Here is a 15,881-nt window from a genome sequence, read left to right on the forward strand (position 1 = left end):
TCCTAAAATCTCAAAACATCAGTCAATGGGAAAAGCGTTCAAAACATATGGATATGAACCTTGTGTAGGTCCGGATCATGCTCGTTTTAGTCATGCCTATCATCATTAAACGAGTAGTATTGTGCATATTGTTTTCTTTTGAAACAATGAAGTACTCATTAGCAGCACCTCGGTGCAAAGTAGTACACCATTTTCAAAGTATCTCCGAATGGGTACTAAGACTGACTCCTGTGTGAAGCCATTTTAGAATCAATGTTTACTCCCCACAGCAACTATTAGAAAGTAACACGAACGTATTGGTTACTGCAACCCTGCCATTGTTCCACTGAAATTACATCCTGCCAGAGGGAGAGAGTGATACTCCATGATGTATCCGAGCGGCTTTATCCAAGCTGCTTAAACTACCTCTCATCTGCCTTCAAGCTAACATTTTTCCCAACCCTCTAGCCTGCCTCTATTCCTCACTTTTTCCCGCCTCCAATTTAACACTTCATCCGTCTTGGTCACACCACTAACATATCTGGCGCTACTGCATATCTGCATTTAAACATGTCTAACTTTGGTTTTCCTGAATGTATGCTTGGGCATAAATGTGTCCGCCGTGACTGTTAAATTTCTCCCCACCACAACCTAGCCACAATGCCATCAAAAGATCATTGTTCTTCCCTGCATAAAAATAAAAATAAAGATAAACTTTTAATTTTCTTTTCTATTAGCCCTGTTTTTATTTTCATACAGGATGCAGCATCAGCACCATAATCTCAGGATTCCAGTAACCCCCTATTGCTATTGTTTTACAGTAGCCGCATAATGGCAAGAATTCACTCTGGAATGGATGCCCATATGAGTCAAATCGACTGCTCATGTGGACACTAATTTACATATTTGCTTATAATCTATTTCCATTCATCAAGTGTCTGATGATGATCCTGTCAATGATTTAAACCAAAAGACATTTGCACAATATCGCTCCTACAAGCACTCAAAGAGAACTGTTTTGAAAGCCCTATGGAACTTCTGAAACACACTATACTGAAAATATGCTGTGTGAGGAAACAACAGGTTCCTGAACTATCATAAATGCCCTTACCAGGACATTGACTGTGCTAGTCGGTGAAGAGGCTAGAGGCATATATGGTGATACCCTTGTAGTATTTTATTGTGCAAATCATTAGCAATTCAATGGGGTTCTGTTTTACATTGTTATTCATATGTACAGATGGGCTATAAGTATGGAATCTAGAATGCACTGGGAAGCCAGGATACTAGAATGTTAGAATGTATTGGTTGTAGGAATGATGCACAGGAAACCATCAGTTATGAAGTGGTTTATGATGTGACCAGTGGGTTATTAATCCCATACTTAAACATATAAAACTACAAAAGTGGTGTGAGAAGATATTTCAGTGGCAACAAGGAGGGGATACTTCAAGTAGCTGTTTCTTATAAAACATTATCAGGAAGATTAAGCATTTTAAGGAAGAAAGAAGTGTCTTGGAAACGTGGGAAGACTTTTCTGTAACTACACTGCTTCATTTGTTTATGTTAATGTTAATGTTAAAGTTAAAGGACATTTGTACCACGCACTATCACCACTGGAGTGGTCCCCTGGCACTCTGGCGGTTCTGAAAGAGGAAGGGAGGGGGATAGTGGGGAGAAGCTGGAAAAGTGCAAGGGAGCAGTGATATGCTGTTGGCGGCCTCAGCCCGGTGGGTCGTTGGCTGGGCCTGGGGTGTTTTGCAGCCGGTAGTCGTCATGTACTGTTGTGCGAGTCTATGTGTGTTTTATTGTTATGTTGTTGCAATGTACTGAAGTTTGTGTGGTTTGTTGCGCTGTAGGTTTGTGGTTGTGTTTGGTTTGGAGTTTGAGAGGTGTATGCAGAGAGGGGGAGTTGTTAGTCCAATTGGTTAGTTGGCGTCTTTATCCTGAATTGAGGTGATGGGTTTCAGTAATCTCCCCGGGTTGGGTTCGCGAGCATAATGTGCCTCTGTTCTGATCTGAGTCCGTCTGGCCTTCAGGGTCCCTTTCACATCTAGTCCCCTCCTCCCTCAGCCTCTCTCGCAGTGTAACCTGTCTTCCCTTCCCTCTCGTGCGGCTAGTGCACCTGTCAATGCCCACAGCTCAGATAGTGTGGTGATTGCCAATATCCTGATAATTCCAAACACACCGTGGTACCTGGTGGTAACTAAGGGGCAAGTGCAGGTGGGATTAGGGTGGGTGGTTGACTCTGTCTTTGTGGGTGTCTCCGGTGTTTCATTCTAACCAGTGTCCTTTGTCCCGGTGCCATAGGAGCCTCTTCACGTAGGCAATTGTCCACAGTCAGTACTGGGAGTTGTCTGTGTGCACTCCAGTTTAGTCATCCCTTTTTCTTTCTGATTCGGTTTCAGTTTGAGTCTGTGGTGTTGAAGAGCCAGGTTTTTAGTAATTTCCTAAATTTTAGGTGATTTTTGGTGTTTCTTATTTCTTTTGGGATGTTGTTCCAGGTTTTTGCAGCTAAGTGGTAGAAGGAGGTGCCTCCAAGTGTTGAGGTATGGTTTTGGTTCCAGGCGTATTTCATTGCTCGACTTGAGGAGTCTCGTTGGCTTGTAGATTGTTATTTTCTTTTGTAGGAATTTTGCTCCTTGTCCACTGATTGCCCTGTGTGTTATGCACATTGTTTTGAAGGTGATGCAGTGTTTTACTGGGAGCAAGTATAGTGTTTTTAGGGCAGGAGTGATGTGTTCTCTTCTTGATAGTCTGGCTGCTGCCTTTTGGATCCGTTGTAGTTTCTTTAGGAGGTATTCTGGTATTCCGAGGTAGAGACTGTTTATATAGTCGATTCTTAACATGATGAGGGCGACAACAGTGAGTGTTTTGTGCATGAAGGAGAGGAGAGGTAGGATTCGTCTTGCCGTGTGGAGGAGAAAAAAGCATTTCTTGACTTTTGCATTAACTTGTGGTTCTAAGGTTAGGGTGTTGTCCATCAGGACTCCCAAATGTTTTACTACCTTAGATGGTGATGGTGCGGTTATGGAGGAATTTGGACTTGGCAAAGAGGCACATCTGGAGAAAGAGAAGCTTCACAGAGAAAAAGTAAGTCAGGCACTTTGCAGTGAACAAGTATCCCCATTGGATTAAGATATCTAGCGTGTGTGTGTTTTAAACATAGAATAGGCACGAGACTGTGCCGTGACTGTATTTAATATCTCTAGTGGAGCTGCAAGTTTACAATGTTAAATGATCTCTCATGCGACTTTAATGTTACTTAACTGGAGTAAATGCGAAAGTACCACACAAGCCTTTTAAGTTTTCGAAAAAAATAAATGTGTGCCAGTGGAGGAAAACTCATAATACTGCATATGTGCCAATAGTAAATATGCTTTAATTGTGAACAAAAAGCACATATGGCACCATTGCAGACCATATAGCTGAAGTTGCATTATTTGAAACACACGATACGCATTATTCAAAGAGCTTCCTAAATAAATGATACATCGGACAGCTATACATTTCATTAGCAGCAAACAGAACTTGCAACAAATGTATGGATTGAAAAACATCCTGATAAAGAAAAATGACATTTAAAATTTGCTGTATCCCATATAATTACAATGCAAGAATAAAATAACATATGCAGATTAACAACTTCTACAAGAAATAAAGGTGATAAGGAAACAACAAGCACAATAATAAAGTGAACAATTTTAAGTCTGAACTGCTGAAACAATTGGACATAATATACATAAAGGTATATGGAGTAAGCCATAAATAAAAAAACATCAATATATATGCACTGAAAAATAATTCTTCCAAGTAAAGAAACATTAGTAGTCACTATGCAAGGTATAACACCTCCCAAACATTTCATGAATACAACGGGTGAACCAAAAAATTCCATGGAAGCAATGGAAAAATAGATTTGATCATTGTGTTCTTGATGCCCATGGATTGAACATTTATAATGAAAGCAACAAATGTCTATTTATACATTGTTTGGGTTATTATGGGCAAGAACAATTTTAGAATTTACCAGCATTTTCTGAAGAAGATGGTATTGGACTTACTTAATATGAAAAATGTATCAAAATATTAGATCACCATTATGAAAAAACAGTCAGCATCATTCTAGAAAGATATCATTTTGGCAAGAGAAAGCAAGAAGAGAATGAAACTGTTGAGCAATATATCACTGCTTTGCAAGGTTTGGACACATCCTGTGATTTTCGGATTACACTTAATGAAAGACTTCATGATCAGCTCATGTTAGAATGCAAAAACAGCAAAATAAGAGAAGCGCTTTGGGCAAAAGGAAATCCTTCTTTAGAAGAAGTAATTAGAGTTGCAAAAGAGGTGGAGCATACCAATAAGTGTCTGAAAGAACTTGAAAGAAGAAATGATGATGATAATAAGAAAGAGAAAATGGCACATATTCCAGAAGTATTGGCTATAGAGGGAACTGACTATACAAAGAAAAACGGTTTTATCAAGGAAGAAATAATGAACGTGAAGAAGAAATATATAAAGACTAAAGACAAAGGAGAAGAACATGACAAACGTGATGTTACAGGTGCAGTTGCCTGTTTAATTTAACTTCAAGTGATAAATGCCCAGCCATAAAGGAGTTATGCAAGATATGTAATAGGAGAGGGCATCTCACTAGGTTTTGTAAAACTAAAAAGGAAAACATAAAACGTTTGGAAGAACAATGTGAAAGTTCTGAAGAATGTACTTTTTCGGTGGAATAGGTTGTTCATTGTGAGAATAAGAATGAGATGATGCTGATAAGGAAATGTCCATGGCTATGATAAAATTGAATAGTAAGAAACTGGAAATGGTAATTGATTCTGGTGCAAAATATACCCTATTGCCCAACTATATGTTTGAGAAAATATTTGGAACCAGTGTAAACCTAAATTTGATTGACATTAACCCAGTGTCGTATGGAGAAAAGTGAATTGATCTTATTGGGTGGTTTTGGCCAGAAATGATATTTAAGGACAGGTCAGCAAAAGGAAAAGTATATGTTACAGTGAAAGGAATGCAACCACTACTAAGCTGGTCTCACCAGGCTAGAATGAAGATTAAGTTGGATGCGGCTGCGGAGGAACCTGTTTATGCAGTGGATCAGGCAGAAGTAGCAGCACATTTAAAGACTTTTGATGATCATATAGTATTTAGAGAACGACTGGGTATGTTAAAAGATGTTTCTCACAAAATTAGATTGAAGCATGATGCAATACCTGTAGTAAACAAATTGAGACCAGTTCCATTGAATGTAAAGCCAGCTGTAAAGGAAGAACTTGAAAGATTGCTTAGTGATGATGTGATTGAGAGAATAGACTCTTCAGAATGGGTGTCACCTTTGGTGATAGTGTATAAACCAAATGGAAAATTGAGATTGTGCATAGACCTTAGATGTGTCAATAAATGTGTGATTCCTGGTAGGCACCAGTTGCCAAATATAGCTGAAATGTTAGGTACCATTGGAAATGCTAAGATTATGAGTATGTTAGATCTAGGTCAGCTTACCACCAAATAATGTTACATCCTATGTCAAGAGATCTTGCGGCATTCATTACCAGTGAAGGTTTGTTTTGGTGCAAAAGGATGCCTTTTGGTCTTGTATCTGCGGCATCAGTGTTCCAACATGTGAAGTATCATCTTTTTAATCAAATGCAAGGAATTTTGTGTTTTCAGGATGATGTTCTGATTTATGGTAAAGATCAAATGGAACATGATGATATATTATACAAGGTATTAGATATATTTAAAGATGCTGGACTTACCTTGAGTAAAGATAAATGTAAGTTCAATAGATCTAGCATAGCTTATTTGGGTCATGAAATATCAGAAAAAGGAATTAAACCCAAAGAGGATTTAGTTAATAACATCATGAATGTTCCTAGTACAGAAAACAAAGAGAAACTTATTTCATTTTTAGGGATGACTGATTATTATGCAAAGTGTATTCCTGAACTAGCCAATAAGACATTTCAAATGAATAATTTAGTAAAAAAAAGGAGATTTTATTGAAATGAGTTATGTGAAAATGAGTTCAACAATATCAAGTTAGATTTGAATGCTGCACCCACTCTTAAAGCTTTCAATCCAAACAATACTAGTATTATTAGAACTGATGCCAGTAATCACGGTCTTAATGCTGTTTTGTCCCAACTGTATGGTAGAAGTGAGTTTCCCATTGCGTTAAGAGTGCTAAAACAAGCTGAGACAAACTATTCCACAATTGAAAAGGAGTTGTTAGCTGTAAAATGGGCTGTTGACAAATGTAGATCATTTATACGGGGAACTAAATTTGTGGTTAGGTCTGACCACAAACCCCTAAAGGAAATTCTCACTACTAAGGTACTTGACAAGACGTCATCCAGGATTAGGAAATGGATAGCAAGTCTACAAGAATACAATTTTGATGTTGAATTTGTGCAAGGAGTAAAAAACAAATCAGCTTGTTGTCTGTCGAGATTAACCAATGTGGTTGAAAGTGAGGATGATGAGCAGCAGAGTAATGATGAGGAACACCTTTTGGGTATATGTCAAGATGTTGTATCTGAGGAGGAATGGCTGACAGCAATGAATCTAGATGCAACTCTCACTAAACTGAGGGAATTACTAAAAAGTGGTATGAAGGTTAGTGAGATCAGGAAAGGTGTATTGCCGGATGCAGTGAGACATGTATTTGATAAGTTACATTTACATGATGATTTGGTGTTAAGGAATCGAAAACTATTTCCTCCTGAAGGAGTGAGGAAGAAGATATTACAAATAGCTCATGGGGGACATCAAGGGATGACCAAAACTAAGCAGAGAGTCAAGATTTTTGGTGGCCTGCTGTTGATCTGGAAGTGGAAAGACTAATTTGTGATTGTTGTACCTGTGAAGACTCAGCTAAGGGCTATGTAACCAGGAGGATTCTGATGACTATAACCTCAATTCCCACTATGCCGTGGATTGTGTTGGATTAGATAGTGTAGGTCCTGTAAGAAGTCAGGACAATTTGAAACATTGCATGGTACTCAGAGACATGTTGTCCAGGTGGCCAGAAATTGAGTGGGTGCAAAACATTTGCTCAAAAGATGTGATAGCATTTTTGGATAACATTTTCAAACGTGAGGGATATCCAACCATGATTATCACTGACAATGGGGTACAATTGGTGTCACAAGAAATTAGTTTGTTTCTTAAGGAGAATGGAGTTGAACACAGGACAAGTTCTATCTATCATCCCCAGAATAATGGAGTCGTAGAAAGATCCAATAAGGTTATTAAGAACAGCACTAGGTGTGCATTGAGTGTCAATACTGATTGGAAAAAGGCAGTAGAAGATACCGTAGTTGCCCATAGATTTACACCACATTCCACTAGAGGGATTTCACCATTTGAGATATTAAGGGGTCGGAAACCCAATACCAGGTTGTGTCCAGCATGGTTGGGCAGAGCATGTGTTAAGAATGTTGATTGTGAAGAAGTGAGCAGAAAAGTGTTGCAGAGACAGGAATATAATACAGAGTGGTATGATATGAGAAATGTGATTGGGTGAGAATAAAACTCCCAGGGGTCAATGCCAAAGGTTTGATCAAATGGTCTGATCCCATCCAAACAGTTAAAAGATGTCATGGTTTCATAAAGGTATCAGATGGGAGACTGTGGAATCTCAATAGAGTATGTAAATGCTCAAAACAAGAGAATGATGGGAAAAGACAAGTTAAGGTTAGAAAGGAAGTGGAACAAAACAGAGACTTTCAAGTTTGTAAGAATGGTCGCAATGAACATATATGTACAAGACCATTGTATCTGAAAGATTATGTAAGTTGAAATTGTATCTCATGTTATTCTGTACATTTCCGTCAGGTACTGCATTTTATATCCAAGTTACTTTCAACTTGGTAAGTAATCTGAATACTTCAACACCAAGTGTATATTTTACTGTACATATGTTAAATATATTGTTGTGAGTCACTGTAAAGAAGGGAGGTGTGTAGTATTTTATTGTGTAAGTCATTAGTAATTCAATGGTGTTCTGTTTTACATTGTTATTCATATGTACAGATGGGCTATAGATATGGAATGTAGAATGTACTGGGAATCCAGGATACCAGAATGTTAGAATGTATTGGTTGTAGGAATGATGCACAGGAAAGCATCAGTTATGAAGCGGTTTATGATGTGACCGGTGGGTTATTAATCCTATACTTAAATACACATATAAAACTACAAAAGTGGTGTGAGAAGATATTTAAACCCTGCTCTGTCTCGCTAAGGAATGTGGCACAATGGTGAGTTAGGGCTGAAAAGCGGGTGAGGCCTGCGACAGGGGGCCCAGGATAATTGCAGAAGTTGGCAGAACCGTCCGTTTGAATTGAGTGATGGATGAATTCATCAGAAAATGCAGCAGGCACAATTTGAGAAAAGTGTGCTCCCATGGCAAAACATCTCTCTAGGAAAATGAAACCAAAGCACTGTGTTCAAGTGGAGCAAGCCATCATATTGACGAGCATTGTAAAAGCCATGAGTTTGGGATTTTTCATGTTTCATGTTATACATTTCTTAAATCTGCAAACAGATCACTGTAGTGTTATCACAGCACCTGGGCTTGTCCATGTGTTGGTTTATTGTGATCCAACCGGGGTTTTCATTCTGTGGTCTGCAGAAGAAAAGAGAGCAGGCAGGGGGGGCAGGTGGAGGACACGATCTAGGACAAACAGTGGAGCTGAGAATTTAGTTATGCATGGAAAAGGAAGAGAGATGGAGTTAGAGGTAGTTTGGATGCATGCTAATCCAACAAAAGTGCATCATAGTTCAGGAGTGCTGCATTTCTGGAAAGGCAGATTGGAGTTGTACGGGACTATTTATGTGAAGCCATTTCCAGAATGATGCATTAGACTCCAAATGGTGGTGTGTGGCTGTGTAGAGGGCTCACCAAGCGTTTAAGCTGATCCTTAAATGTGTATGTTTATTTGACAGGGAATACATTTATTTCTCTGAAGGAAACTCCAGAAGAGGAATCCTCGGACTGCCAAGCCTAGAAGGCAAGCAGGGATAAGTCAATGTTAGACTATATAAAAGAAGTATCTGGGTGGAAAATGTCAGGGTAAGCAAATCGTGATGAGACGTGTGTTCCTCAGGCGCTATGCCATTAGAAGCGAGTACCTCATTGCTTGAAGACTTCTAGGACCGTTTGGGACAGGCTGTTGCCAAGTAATGCCCACACGCCCAAAGTGGCTTACCATTTTCAAATATCCCTGGTGAAAATACAGCATTAATAAACATTATCATCACAATCATCATCATCATTATCATCATCATCCTTTATTCGATTTAAAATAAACATTGTGTCCCTGCTTGTTTGGGGGTTACAAATAGACATGTCATAATTAATATTAATGTGTATTTCAGCCATCCTCCATAAATGTACACACGCCCAATTCAAATAACATTCAAACAACCTTTGAGAACACAACCGATGTCCGAGCTACAGAATAGAATATAAATAAGATGGCATTCTGTTACACAACACGACATTAGAATAACATCAATAAATATCAATACTATGCAAACGCTAAACTGCCAGTTTAGATAAAATGACTGCATCTGCTAATAAAAAAAAAATGAATAAGGTAAGTCAGTGCTCTTTTCCTGTAACATAGCACACTTCTTAAATTGTAAATAATATAGAGTTTGCCAAATGCAGAGACTCAAAAATCCAAATGCTATATGTTTAAAATACGTGCTTTCCTGGCTTTGATCCTGTAGGCCATATTTGTGAACGTGCCACGTTTGTGAACATGCTATTGGATATTGTAGATTTAATAACAATCTAATTGTGACGCCCACATTCCAATGACGATTAGGACATACTAAGCAATCAGACAATGCGATCTAATATTGCAATGCAAAACGCACAGTTGATTAACATGCAATGCTTCATTTTCAGAACGGCATCAAGCTACGTGTGCTTGACAAAACTACTTTTAGAATCTATGTATCTGGACAGGAAGTTCTCAAGTATTGCACCTCTATTAACTTTGGTGACCATTATATCACCAAGGAGATGTCTGCAGACCTGCACCGCATGCTGTAGAATCTGTTCTGATGACACAACCCCATATCTGTTCACCTACCCTTTTTCAGATACTTCAGAGATCTTGTAACCAAGGAATTATACTTTGCATATTTAAAATAATGAATTCTTTTAATAAGTCTCTGCTCAACGAGTGGCATTCACTGTTCTAGTGTTTGATCAAAAAGGCAATATTTCTATTGAAGATTAAATAGTGCAATTCCATTTGGCCATCCTCTCGGAAGACCATCAGTTTTGACACAGAGTTGCCCACTGACTTAAAAATATTTCTGATCTATAATTTCTAAGCATGCTGTATTTCTGCTGACCTGGAGTTCCATTATGGATAAGGTCTGGGCTTTGGATTTGGGTTGGTAGACTTTCTGCGTGGTCCTCATTGAAGACCTTCTATGTTCTTAAATAAGGAGCCAATGGCCCCAGTAGCCAGAAAATAATGTTGTTTTGCTTTCACAATTTGCTGCAGCCAAGGTACGTTATTTGAGAAGGATACTTCCAAATATATGTAAGGAAATCAACTCTCAATGTTTCAGTCAATAACCATTGAAAACCCCTTTTGATTAGTTGATGTTCTAAAAACTAATTGGTGACTCTCACAGAATTTCAGAAAGCCCTGTAGCAATGAACATACCGTTTGTTCTGTTTTGGCAACAACCACCATATCATCTGCAAATAGGAGTAGTGGTGCCACCCTTCATTTGATCTCGGGCACATAGTTAGTGGACTGAAGCAGAACATGTTCTTGAACATTAAAACAAATTATGAAAAAAAAAATTTTGGGGTGAGTACATAAACCTGCCTCTCCCCACTACTAACCAAAACATTGCATGTCCCCCTACAGTTGGTGCAATATCTCACTGGCCCTTATGCATTTAATGAATTCAGAATGAATTTCTAACATTAAAATTAAAACCTACAGTTTACGTTGTGGGACCAGATCGAAGGTAGTGTAAATCGATAGATAATACGCAAGACAACTTTCTCTTTCCTAATTATTCTGGCCCATGATTCAGGCATTGCTCAACAGTACTCTTTATGGATTGAACTGACATTGACAGAGTGATAATATGTCCTAGGTTTGGAGCCAATACCATATTCTTGCCATATATCATAGCATATGATTCAAGGAAATTGGTGTATGGCATTTCAGAGAGGATCTGTCTCCTTATCTAAACATGGGCTTTATTTCTGACCAACACCCTGAACTCGGGGCCCTATCACACACTTGATTATATTGAAAATTAAAGTTAGACTCCCCACCCAGATAACATATTCAGGGCCTCAATCACAAGTTGCGAGGTAGCCCTTAAACGGGGGTGGTAACGGTGTGTCCGCTGTATTTAAGGGTGTTCCCAATCTCGAGCCTGGCCTGTTTACCCCCAACTCGGACCTCAGAGCTGGGGGTAAAATCGCCTGCAAAATGCCAATTTTTGGCGCAATTATCGCACAGTAATACCGCCAGTGGTAATTGAGCCGAAAATTCGCCAGTGGGGAAAGGGGAGTAATAGTTAGCGCCCAACACCTGATCCGGCAGTAATAATACCAGACCGGTGGGCGCTAACGCAAATAAAGTTGGATGGTATCCGAGCCGGTATACCGCCCAACTCGTGATGATGCCCTCAGGCTTAATCAAGTTGGTGGTAGTCGTCAGGCCCAGGGACCTTACCCTTTTCCTACAAGATAATCACTTCCTGAATGTTTAGAGTTTTTAAATCAGGAATAAATAGGATTAAAGAAGGGAATGGGTTATTTGTTGGTTTAACACTATAATTTGCTACTTTCTTGATTATGGATGATCACTTAATGATTGAAATCATTCATTCTATCATTTGTGGAAATGTCAATCAAATGGATAAAACCTCCAATATTAGGATCTTTTGCTCCTCCCTCTGACCTCTCGATTTACCAGACTCTGATTTTCTTTCCAATCTTTTGCCCCTTCTTGTCTTTTGTCTTGTACTGTTTTGTATGCGCCCTGAGGCCTGCAGGCGTGTGGCGCGATATACAAGAAATAAAATAAAATAAAATAAGCCCTCAATAGAGCCTTTCACCACTGTCTTTCAGAAATGGTTCTGTACTTTGTCTTTTACAGTGTCATGAAGAGTTAACCAGATGTCAACAAGGAAATTGAGGATTCAGACATATGATATGCGAATGCCCGGGCCGCAAAAGAATACTAGCGTAACATAATAGTTAGCACAAATACATTGACTTAAGGTTCCTTCATATATAGTACACACACATGTCTATGGGGGATTCGACAGGGTGGCAAAAAGAAAAATTAAACAAAGAGAAAAGCAATTTCTTTATGTTACTAAGAAAAAGAAGAATGGTTACCTCCTGGAAGTGTTGCAAAAGTGCCCTAATTCATCAATGGCTAAAACATGTCTGGAGATGGGTTTAAGCTGAAAAGGAGGTACTGCAAAGAAGCACAAAACCCAAGGAAGAAGAGAATGCATTGAGGGACAGTGGCATTGTTAAATTAACTCACATCATCAACAGATGAAAGAAAAACATCAAATAAATACAAAATAGGTGTAAAGATTGTGTTTACCCCATTAACAAAAGGTTATTTATGTTTCCTGCCATATATTTGGAGCCTGAGTATCCATGACTAAGGATAGAGATTCTGTGATAATATTATATTGCTTTACATTGAACATATCAATAGATGCTGCAGACATTGAGGAGGACACATGCAGAAAATGCCAATTGTTAATGTAATCAAATTCCATGTCCATGATACTATTTTTTGGATTATTATAATGAAAATGAGCAAATCCCAAAAAATTAAGAGTTAGCCACTGTTAGGGAGAATTCTCATAAATGTGCTGATTCCCTTCACCTTAGAGACCCCCAGCAACTTTGCTGGATTTTGAGGACTTGATTTTTTTACCTGGAAAGAGTGTGAGCCGTTTTTTTTCCCACTCTTTCATGTATTTTGATGTGTGTTTTACTCTTGTGTTCTTTGATTATGGAGTAGTAGATAACTCCATAGGCATCATTTTTCATGTGTGTTACACAGCACCTTCCGTGCAGTGACACAGGGATGTCTTTTAGACTTCCAAAACGTTTAAATACCTTCTCTGGGATAAACTACCCAGAGAATGTAAGGTTAAATTGACTTTACTAGTCTTTTTAAATTCCTAGACCCATCACACACTATCTTCCTATAGAGTGCTGGAGGGATTACATAGTATGGAAGAAAAAAGAGTATCCAATGTAGGAACCCTCCCGTGCCCTGCACACTATCGATAATCCACCAAAGAGGTGGTAATTAGACATACATTATACTCCATTCAAGTTAGTTAACTGAATTTACAAAAAAAGTATTCATAGGAAATATATTTACAAAGCAAAAGGTTCAAGAAACACAGACTGTGTTTAAAATAAACAAGCATTTTTAATTACATATGCATGAACAAATATGGTGGGGAGCAAAAACACATTCCACAGGTTCAATACAGTAAGGCTTTACGCGTTTCGAGGCAGATACTCTTCATCAGAAGCCTATATTGAGCTGTTGGTGGTTGATGGTTGATAACCAAAACAATGAAGGAAAAACAGAGAAAAGGAACAATGAATTCAGGGTTCTGTATTCACAAGTGGATATTCTGATAGTTCTAGACATACTTAGAATCTAAGGTCAGCGCTAAACAAAATCAAGTACATTAAATCCTTTCAAGTGGAATGGAGCTATGAGAGCCCTAATGGGTGCTCTGAAAAAACTAGAACTGCGTAGTAAAGTGCAACTAATATGCTGCTTGGGAAACTTGAAAGAAAGGTCATGATAGTTAACAAAACAAAATCTACCCAATCTTTTCCGAAGTTGTTTTTCACTGGTTCCCTCCAGTGTGGCACATTTGTGAGGTAGCACCCTTCCATAAAACTATATTTGCCAAACAATGTCATGTTCACGCATTAATGAACTTTCCGACAAGCATGCAACAACGTTAGCATTTGATGCAGAGGAGGAAAAACACATTCTCTTCCTAAACAAAAACTGTGAGAAGTCACTACAGAGTACGAACAACCCAGGGAGACTTATCTTTCAACTTGAGCTACTCATCAGAAGGGAAATCTCGAAGAAACCTCATGCCTCAATCGTCGTAGAATATTACAAATCTCAAAGTATTCCCCGAGGACTTTGTGTCTACCTGAGGCCTACTCAGTGTAGCGAAAACAAGGCGTTCGTGGCTAAATGGGACCAAATTCTAAATAAATGCTCCCTAGATTTAATCTTGCTGACTATTGAGGAACTTTCTAAATCTTTAACATCAATATATACAGAGATATCTTCTCTGAAAACCCAATTATCTGAATTTAGATCAGCACAAGAATTAGTAGAATTTCTAGAGGACATTAACCGCAAATTGAGTGGATACAAATCTGATATCGAACAAAGAAAACTGAGGAAATTTACATGTGATACGTTCGATTATTTGAATGAGATTGTTTTGGTTACCAACCATCAACCACCAACAGCTCGATATAGGCTTCTGATGAAGAGGATCTGCCTCGAAATGCGTAAAGCCTTACTGTATTGAACCTGTGGAATGTGTTTTTGCTCACCACCATATTTGTTCATGCATATGTAATTAAAAATACTTGTTAATTTTAAACACAGTCTGTGTTTCTAGAACCTTTTGCTTTTATTTTATGTATTTCCTATGAATCATTTTTTATAAATTCAGTTAACTAATTTGAATGGAGTATCATTTATGTCTAATTACCACCTTTTTGGTGGATTATAGATAGTGTGCAGGGGACGGGAGGGTTCCTACATTGGATCCTCTTTTTTCTTCCATGTGTATTGTGAGACCTTGTGCCAAGGTCTTTTTTCCTCCCCAGCACCTTTAAAATTTGAAGCCAGCTTGTCTGGACTGATCCACTATCTTGAATCTCTTATTTTCTGGGGTTACATAGTATCCCCTATGTCAAATCAAATGTTACCCTTTCCTATTGAAATGGCTGGTGGCATTGGTTTTACAACAAATTACCATTATTTTTCCCGACCGTGAACACAGGTAGCTAAAAATCACAGGAGCCATGTTTTTCAAGATGGCGCCTTAAGCCCCTTTGTTTAAACAGGTCGTGGTCTTCTTTTTTTGCTGTTTCATTTTGGAAAGGACCTTCTAGAGTTTGTCCCTACGTGCCAAACCAGGTTTGGTCCCTTTGTTCTTACGCCTTTGGCGGGCTTCAGGACTGAAGACCGCCTCTGGTGCCTGGGTGTCTGGGGTGGGCAGGAAGTGAGGGAGGTGCCTGAAACTCCCTGTGCTTAATCTCCGAGGAGACCCAAATGCACTCTGGCATGATTGGTTGGCTGACTGTCCGGCAGTGACAGCCACCCTGCTGGAAAAGTGACAGCTAGGCTGGAATGAAAGGGAGAAAACTGTTTAAAAGGCAAGTCTCTTGGCTTAGAAGGCAGAGTCGACCACTGGAACAAAAGAACCAAAGACGAACTGGAAGAGGACGGCTTCTGCAACTCCTGGGCCGTTGGTTTTCCCGGTGAAGCCCTGCTGCAGGTCCAAATTTCCAAGTTCATCTCGACAGAGAAGCCCCTTCAAGGACCACTTATTCCTTTGAGTTAGTGGGACCAATCAACTCGTAAGCCACCTGGTTAACATTCTCGGAGCTGGTTAGGTTTAACCAGGGGGAAGGACACCAGCTTGTATGCTTGACTACAGCTACTCGAACTGAAGATCTTCCATTTGCCAGATTATTTGACCAGTCCCTGTGCAGTGCAGAAGTCCCCCGACGTCCTTCCTCTTGTCCCCACGACTGAGGCCCAGGAACAGTGAGATCTGCA

Source organism: Ambystoma mexicanum, chromosome 5p, assembly GCF_040938575.1.
Source record: "Ambystoma mexicanum isolate Mex_15411 chromosome 5p, UKY_AmexF1_1, whole genome shotgun sequence".
In the NCBI taxonomy this organism is placed as follows: domain Eukaryota; kingdom Metazoa; phylum Chordata; class Amphibia; order Caudata; family Ambystomatidae; genus Ambystoma; species Ambystoma mexicanum.